The sequence below is a fragment of the Coregonus lavaretus genome (genome assembly GCF_964263955.1).
Source record: "Coregonus lavaretus genome assembly, chromosome: 12".
NCBI classification, from domain to species: domain Eukaryota; kingdom Metazoa; phylum Chordata; class Actinopteri; order Salmoniformes; family Salmonidae; genus Coregonus; species Coregonus lavaretus.
The window spans coordinates 29,317,487-29,328,954 of record NC_139999.1 but is presented as its reverse complement, the minus strand read 5'-3'; positions in this window follow the sequence as shown (position 1 = coordinate 29,328,954).

Below are 11,468 nucleotides of genomic sequence, written 5' to 3'. Positions count from 1 at the left end.
GTGCTTCAAATGGCCCCCCCCCCTTTTGGGGCGATTTCAGTCAGGTTGAAAATCGCCCAGAAGTCTGTCATAGACTCCCATGTAAAATCTATTTTTTTCAAATATCAGAGCTTTCAATACAATCTCTATGGGTTTCTGAGGGCTTGCACTTACGCGCTTTCGTCATACGTAACATATAACCATGAACGTAACTAAGAAAAGAGCGGGTAGCAGCGTCAATCAATTCACTACTTCTATCAAAATGGCTAGGCTTCAGTGCAACTCGATTGTGTCTTTGAAAGAAGTTCCTTTTTGTCGGCGAACAAATGAAGATAAATTGGCAACGAAACAATTAGGACCTCCCAGACCAAATTTAATAATTCAACAGGTTTCTACTAAAGGGGGGAAGTCCTACACCCGAGGATTTTCCAAAAATTGGTACGAACGAAAAACCTGGCTAGCAGGCTGCGATGTAGCTAATGCAGTCTTCTGCTACCCCCTGCTTACTCTTTCACCCTGAAGGCGGCACGGCAGACAGCACCGCTTGGACAGCGACTGGTGTGTAACGGACATGCACCATCTTTCAGGAAAGATTAAGAAACATGAGCTGTCAAAGACCCACATGGATAGCTGTTTGAGATTGTCTGCTTTGGGGAGAGTGAACATTCCCACTCAACTGGATGAGGGATACAGGCTAGCTGTCCGCCGCCACAACGATGAGGTTAGTGTTGATAATCACAAGTTTACTGGAGAACTGAAACTGACAAGGCTGACAAGATAGGACCCTTTTGTCCATTGTTATTGGATAGGAACAGAACTTATAACCAGCTCCTGACCTAAATAGATCTTAGCACAACATTTTACTCAACATATCATATTCCATATTCACTATAACAAATATATTTACTACGACATTAGCAAGAACCGCCACATCCTCAGCCGGCTAATCCAGTGTGTGAAGTTTTGCGGAGTGTTTGAGTTAGCTTTGCGAGGCAAAGATGAAACTGAGGGCTCCACCAACCCTGGTAAGCCAACACTTTTGAGATCAGTCAATAAATGCTTCTGGTATTGACTTATATGCTGCCCCTGTCTTCATGTTGTTGCTGGACATATCTTTTTAAAAATGTGTGTAGGTCACCTAAATCATCAGAAAAATTGCCCCCCCTGAGAATTTTTTCAGGAGCCGCCACTGTTTGTAAGTAGGAAAACCTGCAAAATCTGCAGTATATCAAATACTTGTTCTCCCCACTGTAGTTGAGGGATCCTCCTCCTCTCCCTCTCCTCCCTCTCTTCCCCAGTGTTCACTATAGATGATGATGGGGGTTGTTTATATATTTTTAAGCTCTGTTCTGTTTTTAAAACTCAACACTGTTTTTAACAAAGATCATACTTGTGTGGTTGTTTCATGTCTTTCTGTTGAAGTTTCCCAATAAAGAGCAGTTGAAATGGAGTTCAGTATTTTATCCCTAAACTCTACATTTCCATAAGGACCTGTGTTAGCTTCCCACTGTCATGAATCAGGATCAGTCAGAACATTCAACAACAGACAGCTTCATGTGGTTGGTTCTCCTGAAGGGGTTAAAGGAACAGGTTGATAGAAGCTGCAGCTCCTCTTCAGTACACATCTGCTGCTTGGTTTGTATCTGTGTCAGAGAACCACCATGTCCTCTCTTTCACCCCAAAAACAAACACACTCCCTCTCTTTCCCCCCTCTCTCTCTTTCATTATTTCTCTCTCCCTCCACCCCCGCCCCTCTTTGATCCATGCCTGCAGACATGTAGGAAAGATGACAGCTCCTCAACAAGCGTGGAATGAGGGAGAAGAGAGAAGAGAGGAGAGCAAGAAGAGAGGAGAGGGGGAGAAGAGAGGAGAGGGGGAAAAGAGAGATGCTGAGGTGCTCATCATGAGGTGAGACGTGAACTCAAACAGCCCTGAAGCTGGGTTAAATGCAACACATCCTGCAAAATACACATACACACCCACGTACACAGACAGACAGACAGGACAGACCATGCCTCTACAAGCTCAGGAACACATGGAGATAACTTTTCTCCTCCACTCCTCGTTCAGATGGTCAGATGTTGAAAAACAAACCGTCCAGCAGCCTACAATCCCCCATGTAATCAGGAGAGGGATTAGACCAGCCGTGAGTGTGTCTCTGGGACCATGTTGACTAGCAATTGATCCACGCAGCATATGGGTTAGAGACCGGAGAGGTGTACAAACCAGACACACACTCTAACACACACATACCCAAACAAATGCTACCAACACACACTTACTCTAACCACCAGCAACAGAACCATGATAATTTTCTGCTAAATCTTGCCCACCCGTGGATTGGGCATAGGAGGTGTTGGATTATTGCTGACACACTGGGAGAAATACAGTGTGACTGGCTGGTGAATGCACTGTACGCGTGTGTGTGTGTGTGTGTGTGTGTGTGTGTGTGTGTTTGAGTAAATGGGATAAATGCCTGGGTTTAGCGAGAGGTTGGTAGTGACAGGGATTTCTGTGTCAGTCAGCTTTTCAACAACTAGGGTTCATTTACTGGTTAATGTGCCCCCCCCCCCCCCCCCCCCCCCCCACACACACACACACACACACAAACAAATGCATGCATGCGTACACACACACACAAATGGACATACAAATAAAAGATGCAGAGTTATGGATTATGAGTCCAATATGCAGTCTCAGCCACTGCAACTAACCTAGCAAAAAAACGGCTCACACTTCCTCATACACCTAGTGAAATACTGATAAAAGCAAGACAAATATGAATTGAGACAATGGCAGTGCACTCAGTTTTATCGACTGTCCCACATCTGAACCCCTGATACTGCACTTCACACTGTACCATGGGGAGTCTGATCAAATACACTCCAATTCCCTACCGCTCCCTCTTTCTGTACACACACACACGCACACACAGTAGCATATGGGGGGGTAGGATTGAATATTAATAGTGGACTTATTTGCAATTCAAGCCGAAGGACTGTAAGCAAATCTGTTCTCTGAGTGAGTGGGGATTTGTGAAGAAAACACATGCAGCCCCTACTGTCAATTCAACCTCTTTACTGAAGGCATCGTGTTAGAATATTCTTATATCAATGAAAACAATAGTACTGAAATTAACAGAATTAATCTTGACTGTTTGTAGAAATGCTGTGTTCAGATGTTTGTGTTTGAGTGTAACATTATAAAAACAGTCAGGATTCACTAGAAATGCAGTTTTGACTTCCTTTTCATAGACGGTGCATGGCAGATACAGTATCTTCCGCTGGCTTTTACAAACTCACTCTCTTTAAGCCTATAGTTGTTGTTCCTCTGAAACTTTGCAGACGAAGCAAAGACGGAACATTTATCAAAGCACAAACCAAACCAAATAATGGGAACTTAATTTTTACCAATGAGCAAATTAACTCAAAACAGCAGCGAGTAAACAGAACGGCATCCATCACCCGTCAGAGGCAGCTGCTTATTGGACAGAAATAAGCTCAGCGTCATTACCAAATCTCCCAAAACAGCCAATCAATTACAGGGAGCTCTTATCCAATCAGCTAATGGGATGACAAATGACTCATCAAATCATGGGCAGAGTATTAATCAGTCAGGAGGGAGGATGTGGTCATCAAATGAAGCCCTAAAGGGTGGCCTGTAGAGCTACAAGGTGAGCTGGGTTGTGTGTGTGTGTGTGTGTGTGTGTGTGTGTGTGTGTGTGTGTGTGTGTGTGTGTGTGTGTGTGTGTGTGTGTGTGTGTGTGTATGTGTGTGTGTGTGTGTGTGTGTGTGTGTGTGTGTGTGTGTGTGTGTGTGTGTGTGTGTGTGTGTGTGTGTGTGTGTGTGTGTGTGTGTGTGTGTGTGTGTGTGTGTGTGTGTGTGTGTGTGTGCGTGCGTGTGTGTGTGTGTGGACGTGTTTAACAGAAGTCCCCACAAGAATAGTAAACAAACAAACATTTGACCAACTGGGGACATTTTGTTGGTCCCCACAAGGTGAAATGCTATTTCTAGGGGGTTTAAGGTTAAGGTTAGAATTAGTGTTAGGGTTAGAATTAGGTTTAGGGTTAGGGTTAGGGTTAGGAGCTAGGGTTAGTTTTAGGGTTAGGGTTAGGAGCTGGGGTTAGGTTTAGGGTTAAGGTTAGATTTTTGGGTTAAGGTTAGGGTTAAGGTTAGGGTTAGGGTAAGGGTACGGGTTAGGGTTAGGGGTTAGGGAAAATAAGATTTTGAATGGGACTGAATTGTGTGTGTGTGTGTGTGTGTGTGTGTGTGTGTGTGTGTGTGTGTGTGTGTGTGTGTGTGTGTGTGTGTGTGTGTGTGTGTGTGTGTGTGTGTGTGTGTGTGTGTGTGTGTGTGTGTGTGTGTGCGTGCGTGCGTGCGTGCGTGCGTGTGTGTGTGGACGTGTTTAACTATACTTGTGGGGACCAGAAGTCCCCACAAGAATAGTAAACAAACAAACATTTGACCAACTGGGGACATTTTGTTGGTCCCCACAAGGTGAAATGCTATTTCTAGGGGGTTTAAGGTTAAGGTTAGAATTAGTGTTAGGGTTAGAATTAGGTTTAGGGTTAGGGTTAGGGTTAGGAACTAGGGTTAGTTTTAGGGTTAGGGTTACGAGCTAGGGTTAGGTTTAGGGTTAAGGTTAGATTTTTGGGTTAAGGTTAGGGTTAAGGTTAGGGTTAGGGTAAGGGTACGGGTTAGGGTTAGGGGTTAGGGAAAATAAGATTTTGAATGGGACTGAATTGTGTCTGTGTGTGTGTGGGGGGGGGGGGCTTGTAGGTGTCAGGCTGGTGTTTCCCATGTCTTAATGAGCCATCTGAAGTCATCAGTGGTCTGATTAGGCCACTCCAGTCTCCAGCTCACTCACTTATCAAAACCCAGAGAGCCATGACACCTGCCAAATCTGTGTCCACTAGAGACTGGTGTGTTTGTGTGTGTGTGTGTGTGTGTGTGTGTGTGTGTGTACATAGTGCATGGTGGACTGTTATGATTACTTCTATCTCAAACGTACCTCAAATTGATTTACACCAATCAGTGACATTTAGTTAGATTCCTTTCAGGATTGCAGCTACGGCAGTAACTCATGCATTAAGTATTAAAGAACATCAAATAGAGATCAAACTACTGCAGTTAAAAAGGGATTTGGCTAAGGAAGGTCAGTAGTTGATCAAATATGCACAGAACAACAGAGTACCTAAACCACCAAAGTGAAACCTTTCATATATATATATATATTAGCATGTTGTTGGTAAGATGATGATGATGAATCTCTGAATAAATGCTTATCTTCAATAGAGAAAACCTGAAAACCATTAAAACTTATTACACATCCATTGTATACAGAATTGGAATGTGCCTCATTCTCATATGGGGTTTAACTCACACAGTCGTTCATTAGAATACAATTTATTTAAATGTTCAACAAAGAATATCACATGCTTTTATTGGTATGAGAATTAGAATGGAAGGGTTAAATGGAGAGCTGGTGACATGACGAGAATAGCAATCCCCATCATAACACTAGCTAGCGGAACGCAGCAAACTGCAGAGTTCTCTGTGGGACAAATACAAACACACACAGAACTCGATCTATCTCTTTCTCTCTCTGGCTCTCTCTCGCTCCCCCTCTCTCTCTCCTAAAGTAGGGTCCACTCCTCCACTGAACCGCCCAGAGCAACTCAAGAATAGAGAAAGTGAGGAAGCAAAGGATAAAAAACTGTATCTGCCAGAAGGCATGTGGTAAGTCTTTAAATAAGAAATTCATTCATGGATATGAATTTAGCCCTGAGCATTTTCTTTCTTTATCTCTCTCTCTTTCTCTCAGTCTTAAGAGCACCAGGAGGACACGTATATAAGTTGTTGAAGGACAAGTTGAAGCTCATCAACAGGGAACCCAGAATCCTCTCAGGTCAGCAAACAGTTGAATCAGATTTCCCCATTTAGACCGATGAACCCAATCAAAGTTTGAATTTGGCCGTGGGCATCCTCAAATTTGCTGAGTTGAGGATAGATCTTTGTAGGCTACGGGATGGAAGAAACTTGATTATGCTTTTTTGCCAATGGCAGTCTTGCACTGCTCCTGAGTGGTTTAATAGTGAAGTGAATTCAACTTCAAAAAAGAACATTCACATACAAGATCAGACAGTTATATGGATGGAGTGTAGTATAATTCTTCAACCACTAAGTGACAGTACAACACAGGGAAAGATGTATTACTGATCCATCCAGCAGCTCCACTGTGACTTTGGCCTGGTTCAATTCCAGTCCTTAGCCACTTTACCTAGCTCTTGGTCCATGCGTAGGAAATTCCTGGCCTTTGGAACTGGCTTTCTTCCATTCATGTCAGAGATTGCTCTGGTTTTCCAGACCTAAATCTGTTACTGATTTGAGGTTAAAGGGAATTGAGAGTGTTCTTGAAATGGAGTAGCTGTTCCTGGTAGTTCAAGAACCCATAGAGGCTGATAAGATATATATTAAATGTCTAGGGGCCTCCCGAGTGGCGCAGCGGTCTAAGGCACTGCATCACTACAGACCCGGGTTCGATCCCAGGCTGTGTCACAACCGGCTGTGATCGGGAGTCCCATAGGGCGGCGAACAATTGGCCCAGCGTCATCCGGGTTAGGGAGGGTTTGGCCTGGGGGGCTTTACTTGGCTCATCGTGCTCTAGTGACTCCTTGTGGTGGGCCGGGCGCCTGCAGGCTGACTTCGGTTGTCAGTTGTACGGTGTTTCCTCCAACACATTGGTGCGGCTGGCTTCCGGGTTAAGCGGACGGGTGTTAAGAAAGGCGGTTTGGCAGGTCATGTTTTGGAGGACGCATGACTTGACCTTCGCCTCCCGAGCCCGTTGGGGAGTTGCAGCGATGAGACAAGATCGAAATTGGGGAGAAAAAGCGGGAGAAAAAAATATATATATATGCAGTACCAGTCAAAAGGTTGGACACACCTAGTCATTCAAGGGTTTTTCTTTATTTTTACTATTTTCTACATTGTAGAATAATAGTGAAGACATCACATCTATGAAATAACACATATGGAATCATGTAGTAACCAAAAAAGTTTTAAACAAATCAAAATGTATTTGCCAAGAGTGTGCAAAGTTGTTTTGATTTGTTTAATACTTTTGTGGTTACTACATGATTCCATATGTGTTATTTCATAGTTTTGATGTCTTCACTATTATTCTAAAATGTAGAAAATAGTAAAAAGAAAAGAAAAACCCTTGAATGAGTAGGTGTGTCCAAACTTTTGACTGGTACTGTATATTTATATAAAATGTCTATGGATGCAAGGCAAGGTAGCAGAGAGTATGAATTCCTTTTTCTATGTACCTGACGTTCACTGAAAAGCTGAAACACTGAAAGATATCTGCTTTGGCATGTTGCTAAGGTGAGTGCCAAACTGTTTCTTCTAAACAACCTTGGCTACATTGAACATCGAAACCAATTCCTCCAATCTTTTTTGTCTGTGTTTTCGCGCCGAGAAATCTGCAGGCCTTACGATCGCAAAATATTGAGAAAGAAAGCAGAAGAAGGGATGTAGAGGGGAGAAACTCTCTCACATGGTTACCATAGAAACGTGTCTTCTCCTTACTCCAGTATCGGCCCTGAGCACAGAGAGACAGAGCTCAGTCTGATCTCACACAGAACACTCGAGAAGACAGACAGCGTGCATTTTTAAAGCTGCTTCACCTCATACATTTACAATCCACAGGTCTCATGTACACACCTTCCATACACACCACACAATGCCTCTGACTGTAACACACCTCACAATGTTTGTCATGTATCAGTGAATTCATTGTTTATTCAATACTACACTTAAAATGTCAATGTTGCATTGCTCACCCTGTATTGCTCACAATGTTATTTTATACATGTACACAGTATCATAATCATGGATCTCTACACAGTTATGCTCAGCTCACTACATAGTTCTAATAATATCTATCAACACTGCTCTAAATTTAGTCCAGTTCTCAGCTCCACACGACTTCAAACCATAACTGAAAACATTTCATATGCACACACATTGCGCGCACACACTCATGCACACACGCCCACACACACACACAGCTCTTTGACAACACTTCCCTCTCCAAGCCAGCACTGAACCCAGCCTACAATTTGAGCAAAGCCTACTCTTAGTTACCGCAGATGTGTGGGGGCAGACTTTAAATTACACCAGCCTCAAAAATAAAGGTTTTTGTTAAGCGCCTGTGTTAGCTCTAGTTTTTTGTCAAGATCTAGCTGTGGGTAATTAATCTCTATTTGACATAATTAATTGCCTATCTCAGATTCGTCCATGACTGGTTCACATTAATGATTGACACCAGAGGTTAGAGGAATGAAAGGAGAAAGAGCAGGGGTTCACTCAGACTGTCTGATAATGGTATGACTTTACAACAGACTTCTATACTTCCACTGGTTCCAGTGGAGTGGAGTAGGCCTACACTTCATTCATATTCTAATGTTCTCTATTGAAATGAATTACATTTTCATTACCATTGCTCTCTTGGGGCAGTGTAGCATAGGCTAAATGCAGGTAATAGAGGCCTTGAATAGATGAATGGATTCATGTCCTTGGAGGTCCACAATGGTTCCAGCTGCTCACTTGACTGTGGAGGGAGAAAAACAACTGTGAAAGAAATACAACATACATATTCTAATAGGACTCAGCACAATCCTTTCATTCATCATAAGACAATATTTTCAAATTTAAAGGATTTTTGTAAACAAAGAAAAGCATATGACTAAACAGCAGGACATTTTTTTAAATAAAGATTGTTCCAGAATAGCGCGCCCCTCATGGCTGTATTGTCTTGTCATCAATATAACATGAAGGTATTTAGTGTGGGAATAGCCCATGTCCATCAGCTCAGTATATAGGCCAAGAATGTACTGTTAAAGCCGAGGACCTTATGTGTTATGTTCAAAGGTAGACTAGCTCTGGCAGCCAAAACAGCCAAATACTTCATCTAAACGTGAATCGATTCTCGATTATGATACGGTTCTAGAAACTTAAAGCCCTGTAATTTCATATCACATCAAAATAATTTCATACATTTGAAATATAAATGTACTGTACAATGTTTTAACCGGTTTTAACACAGTTGCAGCGACAATATTTTAAAGTTACAACACGTTTCTGGCGTCCTTCTGTTACACACAGGTGTTCGTAGACGCTATAGATACAGTGCTTTCAGGAAGTATTCATACCCCTTGACTTATTCCACATGTTGTTGTGTTATAGCCTGAATTAAAAATGGATTAAATGTATTTATTTTCTCACCCATCTACCACAATATCCCATAATGACAAAGTAAAAACATGTTTTTTACAATTATTGCAAATGGATTGAAAAATAAATTCATACATATCTCATTTACATAAGTATTCACACTCCTCAGTCAATACTTTGTAGAAGCACCTTTGGCAGCGATTCCAGCTGTGAGTCTTTCTGGGTAAGTTTCTAAGAGCTTTGCACACCTGGATTTTACAATAACTGGACATAATTCTTTTTAAAATTCTTCAAGCTCTGTCAAGTTGGTTATTGATCATTGCTAGACAGTCATTTTCCAGTCAAAACTGTAACTAGGCCACTCAGGAACATTCAATGTCGTCTTGGTAAGCAACTCCAGCGTATATTTGGCCTTGTGTGTTAGGTTATTGTCCTGCTGAAAGGTGAATTTGTCTCCCAGTGTCTGTTGGAAAGCAGACCGAACCAGGTTTTCCTCTAGGATTTAGCCCTATTCCTTTCTTTTTATCCTAAAAAAACTCCCTAGTACTTGCTGATGACAAGCATACCCATAACAGGATGCAGCCACCACTATGCTTGAAAATATGAAGAGGGGTACTCAGTGATGTGTTGAGTTGGATTTGCCCCAAACATAACGCTTTGTGTTCAGGACATAAAGTTAATTTCTTTGCCAACATTTTTGCGGTTTTATTTTAGTGCCTTATTGCAAACAGGATGCATGTTTTGGAATATTTTTCTTCTGTACAGTCTTCCTTCTTTTCACCACATTAGTGTTATAAAGTAACTACAATGTTGTTGATCCATCCTCAGTTTTCTCCTGTCACAGCCATTAAACTCTGTAACTGTTTTAAAGTCACCATTGGCCTCATGTTGAAATCCCTGAGCGGTTTCCTTCCTCTCTGGCAACTGAGTTAGGAAGGACGTCTGTATCTTTGTAGTGACTGGGTGTATTAATACACCATCCAAAGTGTAATTAATAACTTAACCATGCTCAAAGGGATATTCAATGTCTGCCTTTTATTTATTATATCTACCAATAGGTTCCCTTCTTTGTGAGGCATTGGAAAACCTCCCTCGTCTTTGTGGTTGAATCTGTGTTTGAAATTCACTGCTCGACCGAGGGATCTTACAGATAATTGTATGTGTGGGGTACAGAGATGATGTCATTCAAAAATCATGTTAAACACTATTATTGTACCCAGAGTGAGTCCATACAATTTATTATGTGAATTGTTAAGCACATTTTTATTCCTGAACTTATTTAGGCTTGCCATAACAAAGGGGTTGAATACTTATTGACTCGAGAAATTTCAGCTTTTCATTTTTTATTAATTTGTAAACAATTCTAAAAACAGAATTCCACTTTGACATTATTAGGTATTGTGTGTAGGCCAGTGACACAAAATATCAATTTAATCCATTTAAAATTTAGGCTGTAACACAACAATATTTGGAAAAAGTCAAGGGGTGTGAATACTTTCTGAAGGCACTGTAGCTAATTAAATCAGGTGGTCGCCTCCGTCTTCCATACACAAGCGCTGTAACATGGAAACATGGCCTTGTGGGAACCCTAACCCTTTAAAAATGTGTAGTAGTTCAACATTATTTTGTATTATTATTACTCATCGATATGAAAGTTAAGTTCCAAATGTTTCCAAAACTGTTCTGCCTAAACTTATTTACGTTTAGACTGGGCTTCGGAGCAGTGTCTGTGCATTTGCCCTGGTCGGCAGACAGGTTAGTGAATATACGGCATATGTTTAGCATTACTGTCTATGAAAGGGCTACTCAGTATATTGACAGGGAGAAACTATAGATGTCAAACCTGACACATTTTTCTGTTTAAATATTCTTTGCATTTCACATCAGATTATTGTTTGGACATTATGATATTGGTGAGGAGGCTATGAATGTTCACTTTTTCAGACTGTAGAACAACATTTATACCTGACTGTCTTCTGTGCAATTCATTTAGCAACTTAGATCTACCAGGTAGGCCAATTCTGTTGCCTGGGAATGGCTGCCTGGGGGTGCCTGAGGATACGTACAGTGTCAGGACCACAAGCCCCCTTCAGTGGAAAATATATGACAAATGAATATGCATTGCCTACTATAGCCATTCATGTAAGTACTATGCTGGCCGCGCATCATTTCCAACAGAAAGTTACATTGCGGTCATTTCGGACACAAACTCCGGCAACTTGCATCCACACTGAGGGCCTCTTTTTGTTTTCT